The sequence below is a fragment of the Budorcas taxicolor genome, chromosome 11 (assembly GCF_023091745.1).
Source record: "Budorcas taxicolor isolate Tak-1 chromosome 11, Takin1.1, whole genome shotgun sequence".
Taxonomy (NCBI): domain Eukaryota; kingdom Metazoa; phylum Chordata; class Mammalia; order Artiodactyla; family Bovidae; genus Budorcas; species Budorcas taxicolor.
The window spans coordinates 29,560,622-29,569,754 of record NC_068920.1 but is presented as its reverse complement, the minus strand read 5'-3'; the positions used below and the strand labels follow the sequence as shown (position 1 = coordinate 29,569,754).

Below are 9,133 nucleotides of genomic sequence, written 5' to 3'. Positions count from 1 at the left end.
AAGGTGGCAGACACTTTGTGGGAAATTTACTATTGTTATTATATAGCATTATTATATATAATATTAATTACATGTTATAATAACTTCTACAATAATATATAGTATAGTATATAACATACAACAATATACTATAATAGTTATTGTAGTATGCTATTACAGTATATTATACAGATTATACACTAACATGTGAACTATTATGCTGTGAACTTGATGATATAAAGCATAAATTATTGAATCAGTAAAAAAAAATGGTAGGCTCAGAAGGAGTACAAGATATCCTTTCTATCAAATGATGATGATAATACTAGTGGCCCTGAATCCAAAATCGACTGGAAATGTAACTTGCCAGAGGACATTTTTTGAAGTCAGTTTTATTGGAATATACTTAAATCAATAATTTAAACTTTTCTCAAAACAAATGCTCTAGGCACTGATGGATTTACTAGAGGATTTGGTCAAACAGTAAAGAAAGAACTGTTCCATTCTTCTAGAGTGTAAAAAAGAATATACTCTTTCAACTCTTTCTGTGTCTAGTATAGCCTTGATACAAAAATCTGACAAGGACAATATTTAAAAAGAAAATTGAAGCCAGGCTCATTCATGATCATAGATACAAAACTCTTCAATAAAATATTGACCCACTATGTAGCCACATAAGTGTGAAAGATAATACAGGACTACCAGGTTGGATTTATCCAAAGAATGAAAGTTGGCTGAAGAATATAAATTCAATCCACACTAATTAATCCTATTAAGGAAGGAATTCTCTGACAGTCCAGTGGTTAGGACACCATCCTTGCATTGCAGGGGGCCTAGGTTTGATCCCTGGTCAGGGAACTAGACTCCCACAAGCTGTGCAGCCAAAAAAAAGAATATTAATATTATTTTAAAAATGAAAGAAACACATACAATCATCTCAATGCAGGCAGAAATAAGATTCTACTTACTTCTCTGTATGTTTTATTTTGCAACAAAATGTAAAACTAAGCAAAGACAAACAAAGAAGCTTTTATGTTATCAATGTGTAAAGATTCCCAAAATATGTTGTGGGGCATCAAAAGCAAACCCCAAACATATGAATCTATATATTCACATATAAGTGAATAAAGAAACTCCAGAAAGTTAAATAACAAATACTAGAAACCTGTGAAAGGTAGAGAAAAAGTAGGAACCAGGTAGGTGAGTAACAGGGATGGGAAGGAATCTTTTAACTGTAAACTATTTATACTTCATCTGAACTCTATGAGTGTATTATCTTTTCAAAATGCAAAACAACCAAATAAATACAATTTCTTAAAAGCATTATTCAGAAGCCTTATAGGAAAGTGTACCTTCTTTAGAAGAGGTTCCCATTCCCTTGGAGCCTCACGTGTTATTTTCATTCATCCTTTGCTCCAGTGGCTCAGGAGTCAGGCTTTATTCCTGGACAGTTGAAGATTTGGAAACCGGAATAACTAGTGACCACTTGCCTACTTGTCAAGAAGGCAGCTGGATATGTGAATTTGGAGTTTGAAGGAGCAGTCCAAGATGGAAAGACTTTTGCATATATGCGATATTTGAAGACTAAACCCTGGGCATGCTAATGGAAGACTCGTACAAGAGACAGTTATAATGAAACATGTAATAAACACTATTGATGAGACTGAAATAATCTCGGGAATTCTAGGTATATTTCAGGAGTTTCTAAACCAGTCTTGAGTCAGCAAAAAGTTCCAGAAGGTAGTGTCTGAACTGAGATCCAAAGGACAAGTAGGGAATGGCAAATGGGAAAGGGAGAAGGAATTCCAGAGGAAATGCAACTTCTTCATCCAAAACCAAGAGGACACGAAACAAGAATTCCCCTGCCTCCTTCCACTTCAACTCCTCTGTCACAGTTACTCTTCTGTCAGAGGAGGGACTACAGACATTGGAGGGAAGTTAAATTGGAGAAATTTGGCATTTGAATTCAGTGGGCAATATTTTTGTGGCTTCTAGTTACTTCTGTGTGAAGTTCTTTTTTTAGCATCTAGCACTGCAATTTCTGGAAGGTACCACTCAGAGGCAGCCTCAAATAACAGGAGCCTTGGTGTGCAGGGACTTCCAAAAGCCCCATTCCCTGAGGTCAGCTTCAGAAACAAATATCCTGTTTTCAAACATAGGAACTCCTGGTCCCCGTCAAAACAGAGCCAAACATTATCCAATCAGAAATGGAATTCCAAAAAACCTTGCTCCTTTGCAGACAAAGAAAAATCTCTTGAGATTTTTGATAGGTTCTTCTCAAGTGAGAGTTTCCTTATGGCTTTGCTCCATTGGCCCCTCCTTGGTTCCCTCTGCAGTTCCTCCTGTGAGCCCAGACAAACTTATGAAGAAGCAGGTCAGAGATTGAATATTTGGCAGAATGGGAAAAAGCAGACTTGGTGGAACCATCTGGTTCTCAAGAGGACAGAGGAGAGTCCAAGAAAAGGGAAGAGTGAGCTAGGGGAAGGAAGGAAAAAGACGTGGGAAAAAAATAAATCATTCCTATGTTTGAAAAACCATTTGTGGTAATGCAGTTGAATATCACTTTGTCAACAAAGGTCTGTACAGTCAAAGCTATGTTTTTTTTTTTAATCAGTGGCCTATTTTCCTAACATATATAGGATTATCACTTGTTATCAAAGCTGTGGTTTTTCCAGTAGTCATGTGTGGATGTGAGAGCTGTGGACCATAAAGAAGGCTGAGTGCCGAAGAACTGATGCTTTCGAATTGTGGTACTAAAGAAGATTCTTGAGAGTCCCTTAAACTTCAAAGAGATTAAATCAGTCAGTCCTAAAGAAAATCAACCCTGAATATTAATTGAAAGACTGTTGCTGAAGCTGAAGCTTCAATACTTTGGCCACATGATGTGAAGAGCTGATTTATTGGAAAAGACCCTGATGCTGGGCAAGACTGGAAGCAAAAGAAGGGGGTGGCAAAGAATGAGACAGCATCAGCAACTCGACTGACAGGAATTTGAGCAAGCTCCAGGAAACAGTGAATCAGAGAGGAGCGTGGTATGCTGCAGTCCATGGTGTCACAAGTGTCTGACATGACTTAGCGACTGAACAATAACAACAAATTGAATATCAATGAGGGCACATCCATTTATAAGCAGAGTGGAGCCACTGAAGCTTGTTGGATAAGCCAGCGATCAGTGTATTCGAACTAACCTTAGCTGCAAGTTTTCTAGCAACTCCATTGTTTAACTATATTCAAACAATTGAACTAAATCTACTTCTAGATCTTACTTATTTTACCTTTCCTAAGGTATTTACTTTTCTAAAATTCATCTCTCGAGAAACAGTCTACCATAGAAGTGTGGCAGTCAAGTCCCACGTTCTCACCTTCCATGGAAAATTTTCAGCCTTCCGCTTGATAAATTAAGACAATTCTGATAAATTAAGACATTTGACTGTGACACACTGCCCCGGGGTGCTCTCCTCTCTGATTCCCATCATGGAAACAACTGGAAAAACTGAATCCTTCAAGCTGTTGTTGTTGACTTTTTTTTTTTTTTTTTCAATGTGGCCCGTTTTTAAAGTCTGTTGAATTTGCTACAATATTGCTTCCATTTTGTTTTGGTTTTTTGGCCGTGAGGCATATGGAATCTTAGCTCCTGGAATCTGTGTCTCCTGCATTGGAAGGCAAAGTTTTAATCACTGGACCTCAAGAGAACTTCCAGGATGATTTTGTATACAACTTCATGGAGGAGGGAGAATGACAAATTCCACATTTACTTCTATTACCTCCTCCATTAAAGGGTTTTTCAAATTATTATCTGTTTATCATGCCTTGGTTATGTGCAAGTAGATGCAGATTAGCACAATCCACAGGAAGTATTTTTAATATTCAAAGGAAATAATATCAAATTTTAATATTTATATCTGTATTTGGTACAGAGAAGCATGGTAGGAAGATCAAGAAAAGACTAAATGCAAAATGTTGTTGTATTAGGATAAAGTTCTGGGAAAGACACGGAATAGAAAAAATAAATTGAAGGAAATAGGAGATTTCTTTTCTCTCTCAATAGATGTCGTACATGTGCTGTCACTTAAGTTCTGTCCGACTCTTTGTGATCCTATGGACTGTAGCCTGCCAGGCTCCTCTGTCCTTGTGATTTTCCAAACAAGAATACTGGAGTCAGTTGCCAGGCCCTTCTCCAGGAGATCTTCTCTACCCAGGGATCAAACCCATGTCTCTTTACATATCCTGCATAGGCAGGCGTGTTCTTTACCACTAGTGCCAATAGATGTTGGTAGGTGTTAAGTTATTATAGTTTTAAAATTCCTTTGATACAAGGAAATTATATCCTTCAGCAAAAATAGAAATTTATGAAGAAAAATGTTAAATGTCCACTGGAAAAAATGTGAGAGGGAATGTCAAATTTGTCAAAATTATCTTGTGTGTGTGTGTGTGTGTGTGTGTGTGTGAGTTCGGTCATGCCCAACTCTTTGCGACACCGTGTACTGTAGCCCTCCAGGTTTTTGAGAATATTGGAATGGGTTGCCTCCAAGAATATTGGAATGGGTTTCTTACTTTTCCTTACCTTGCTGCTGCTGCTGCTGCTGCTGCTGCGTCGCTTCAGTCGTGTCCGACTCTGTGCGACCCCACAGACGGCAGCCCACCAGGCTCCGTCATCCCTGGGATTCTCCAGGCAAGAACACTGGAGTGGGTTGCCATTTCCTTCTCCAAGGCATGAAAGTGAAAGTGAAGTCGCTCAGTCGTGTCTGACTCCTAGCGACCCCATGGACTGCAGCCCACCAGGCTCCTCCACCCATGGGATTTTCCAGGCAAGAGTACTGGAGTGGGGTGCCATTGCCTTCTCCATTCCTTACCTTAGGGGACTAAAAATGCCCCCAAAGTCATTGAAGTGTACAAGGGAAACAAAGTAACCCATGTGTTCTTGGAGCCTGGGTAGCTCAGTCGGTAGAGCATCAGACTTTTAATCTGAGGGTCCAGGGTTCAAGTCCCTGTCCAGGCGGGAGATTTAAATGCTTTCTTGTGTTAGAGGATCCTGGCTTTTTATCTCAAGGAAAATTTGGCTCAAACTTTGACCACTTTCACCTGTGTAGAGTGAGGAAACACCAAGAAATCAGTTACCTTCAATCTTAACCAGTAGCTGAGATTTGATATTGTGTTTTAAGCAGAAGGAGATCTTAGCAGCTCTTAATAATGGAGTCTTCCTGAGGAACATAGTATAAAATGCTTAAGTGAAGTGAAGTCGCTCAGTCGTGTCTGACTCTTTGCAACCCCATGGACTGTAACCTTCCAGATTCCTCTGTCCATGGGATTCTCCAGGCAGGAGTACTGGAGTGGGTTGCCATTTCCTTCTCCAATAAAATGCTTACAGCCCATGAAATATAAGAAAGCTATCCCTTTAGACCTGAGTGTATTCGAAAAGGAACTGGAAAGTATATTTGTCGAGTAAAGTATTCACTGGGTCAGGACTTCTAGATTTTCAGTTATTCTCTCTCACAACTGAACTACTTAATAGATGGGAAAGCCCTGCACTAAGCCATGGTAATGTTACATTCTAATGATAAACATAAATGGTAGGAAGTTATTTCACAAATACTGCAGTATAATCTTTAGGTGAAATACTCACCCTACCCAAAAATATTGGCATATTTTACAATCCATTTCTGCAATTTTGTCCAGTTGTGTGTTGATACAATTTCTTACTCAGTGGATTGTATTTTTCTTTAGAAATATACATTTCCTCCCTCCATCTCTGTGGAAGGATTGTACTTCCCATTTGAAGATTATATGATGGTTTACATAGAAAATCTTAAGGAGGTAAAAGCAAACAAAAATCCTCCTAGTACTATTAAGTATGTTTAGCAAAGTCACAGAATACAAGATCAAAATAGAAAAATCAATTGTATTTCTATATACTAGCAATAAAAAAATGGACACCAAAATTAAAATACAGTGTGTGTTTGTTTGTTTGTTTTTTAAGTAAAGAAGCACTTAGATAAAAATCTACTCAAACATGTGAACATGTGCCTGCTGGAAACAGCAAAACTACAAAATTCTGATGAAAAAAAAAAGCCTTAAATAAATGGAGAGAGATTATGTATTCATTGATCATAAAATGCAACATAGCAAAGATGTCAACTCTCTTGAAAATGATGTACAAGTTTAACATAATTTAACATAATTCCTCTCACAATCCAGGAAAGATTTTTTGTAGCTATAGACATGACTGTTCTAAAATTTATGTGGAAAATCAAATGAGTTAGAATAACTAGAATGATTCTGAAAAACAGGAATAAAGTGGAAGAAATCATTCTTAGGACTTCAAGACTTATTGTATAGCTACAGAGTGTAATAAAGAGCGTACATTAATTGGAAGAGGGATAGATATATGTCAATGAAACAGTACAGAGAATACAGAAAGCACCACATACAACCACATCTAAATAACTTTTTACAACAATGCAAAAGCAATTCAGTAGAGGAAGAAAAGTCTTACTTTTTTCTCATGATTGTGGGAGAGTAATTGGATACTCATTTTATACAAATTAAGATGCTTGCTCCTTGGAAGAAAAACTATGATAAACCTAGATGGCATATTAAAAAGCAGAGATGTAACTTTGCCACCAAAGATCTGTCTTGTCAAAGCTATGGTTTTTCTAGCAGTCATGTATGGATGTGAGAGCTGGACCACAAAGAAGACTAAATGCCAAAGAACTGATGCTTTCGAACTGTGGTGCTGGAGAAGACTCTTGAGAGTCCTGTGAACAGCAAGAAGATCAAACCAACCAATCCTAAAGGAAATCATTGAATATTCATTGGAAGGACAGATGCTGAAGCTGAAGCTCCAATACTTTGGCCACCTGATGTGAAGAGCCGACTCGCTGGAAAGACCCTGATGTTGGGAAAGATTGAGGACATGAGGTGAAGGAAGTGACAGAGGATGAGATGATTGGTTGGCATCATCAACTCAATGGACATGAGTTTGAGCAAACTCCCAGAGACAGTGAAGGACAGGGAAGCCTGGTGAATTGCCATCCATGGGGTCACAAAGAGTTGGATATGAATGAGTGACTGAACAAGAATTGGATATCTATAGTCAAAAGAAGTAAACCTCAGCTTACATCTCATATTTTATTTAAAAATTAACTGAAAATGCTTTATAGATTTAAAATAAAACATAAAACTTTAAAACTTTTGGGGAAAAAATTAGAGAATATTTGGGGGACTTGGTGCTTGATAGAGAGATAATAGGCATAACACCAAACACACAGTCCATAAAAGACAAACTTGACTAACTGGATTTCATCAAAATGAAAAACTTTCACTCTGCAATAGACTCTGCTGAGAAAATTTAAAAAGAGTTGTAGACTGGGAGAATATATTTGCAGATAACATATCTGACAGAGACCTCTCAAAACTCCTTTTTAAAACAACAATCAATCCAATTAGAAAATGGGCAAAAAACATGAAGGGACATTTTACCAAAGAGGATATACAAATGGGAAATAAGCACATGAAAAGATGTTCAATATCACTAGTCATTTAGGAAATATAAATAAAGACCATGATGAGATATCACTACACATCTATTATAAGAGATAAAATAATAAATTACCAGTTTAACACCTGCTAAAGGTTGGCAAGAATGCAGAGAAACTGGATTTGTCATACATTGCTTATGGGAATGTAGAATGGTAAAACCACTCTGAAAAACAGTTTGTCAGTTTCTTAAAGAACTAAACACACACCATACAACTCAGCAATTTCACTCCTAAGCATTTATCTCGGAACAATGAAAACTTATATCCATACAAAACTGTGTACATTATTATTTATAGAAGCTTTATTCATAATAGCTCAAAACCTGAAAACAACCAAAATGTTCCTTAATAGGTGAATAGGTTAAAAACTGCTATATCTATACTATGGAACATTATTCAACAGTTAAAAAAAAAAAGAATGAACTATTGATACATGAAACCTCAATACATTATCTTTGCAACTTCATGTGAATTTATAAGTATTTATAATTTCATGTGAATTTATAATTATTATTTCATTGGAATAATGTATTTATGGTATAACATACATACTTTGTCTTCCTCATGGACTTGGCCATGTGGCTTAGCTAGACTAATGAAATGCTAGTGGAAATGTCCAGTCTAATATATCAGAGAAGGCTTCAGCTCACAGTACTAAAGAAAGATAAAAGGCTTTTTACCTTCCAGATGGGCCCTCTCTAGAGACGTCACAAAGGCAGCTGCAAACAAGAGCTATGTTCAGGAACTTTCCAAAGGTTCTGCTCTCTAACACGGGAAAAAGATGGGTCTATCTTTAAAAAAAAAAAAAAAGAAAGAAAGAAAGAAAAAATCATTTTTTTTAAGTCGAAATGACCCCAAACGAGATGCAATCGAAATTGTGACCCCCGTGTAATAATTTGAACAATAAATTGAGTTAACTTTATTGCAGGCGCACCGTCCTTGTGAAAATCTTGCCCCCTTGCAAGTGAATAAAGCATCTTTTATTCAAACGATTGTCTATGAGACTTTCGACAAACAACACAGGAGATGGTTAACACAATTCCTGTCTGATGGCACCAGAGTTGGCTACACGACTTTCGAGATTCTCCCCGAGAAGTGTCCATCCTGAGTTTTGCTCCGCGGGCGCTTCCTCTGCTTTTTCTGAGCGGCTAGCGGCTCCAGGTAAAGAACCCGCCTACCGACGCAGAAGATTCAAGAGATGTGGGCTTGATCCCTAGGTCGGAAAGATTCTCCTGGAGAAGGAAATGGCAACCCACTCCAGTATTCTTGCCTGGGAAATCCCATGAGCAGAGGAACCAGGTGGGCTACAGTCCGTGGGGTCGCAAAGAGTTGGACACGACTGAGCTCTCGTGCGTGCATACATACATAGCGGCTTCAGGGAGGGGGAAAGGTGCTGGGGAGGGGTACATTGATAAGCTTGGTCACTCTTTGGCAGATTGGAAAATTGCAGATCTGGAGGTGATGATCCGAGGTCATCTGATTATGGAAGAGCGGATCTTCTATGTGTAAGGGAGAGGAGAGGTGAGGCGGAAACCATCAGAATGAAAGGAAATATATGTAGCACAAACGGTGATATAATCATTGAAAGGAAAAACAGTGAGACCGCTTAAGAGACC

At 38.0% G+C, this 9,133-nt stretch overlaps 1 non-coding gene across 1 annotated transcript; it reads left to right on the top strand.

Annotated features, from left to right (window-relative positions):
- The first annotated feature begins 4,905 nt into the window (after positions 1-4,905).
- Positions 4,906-4,978, top strand: TRNAK-UUU (transfer RNA lysine (anticodon UUU)). The gene has a single exon. It is a non-coding gene; the product is annotated as a tRNA-Lys (tRNA).
- The last annotated feature ends 4,155 nt before the right edge of the window (positions 4,979-9,133 follow it).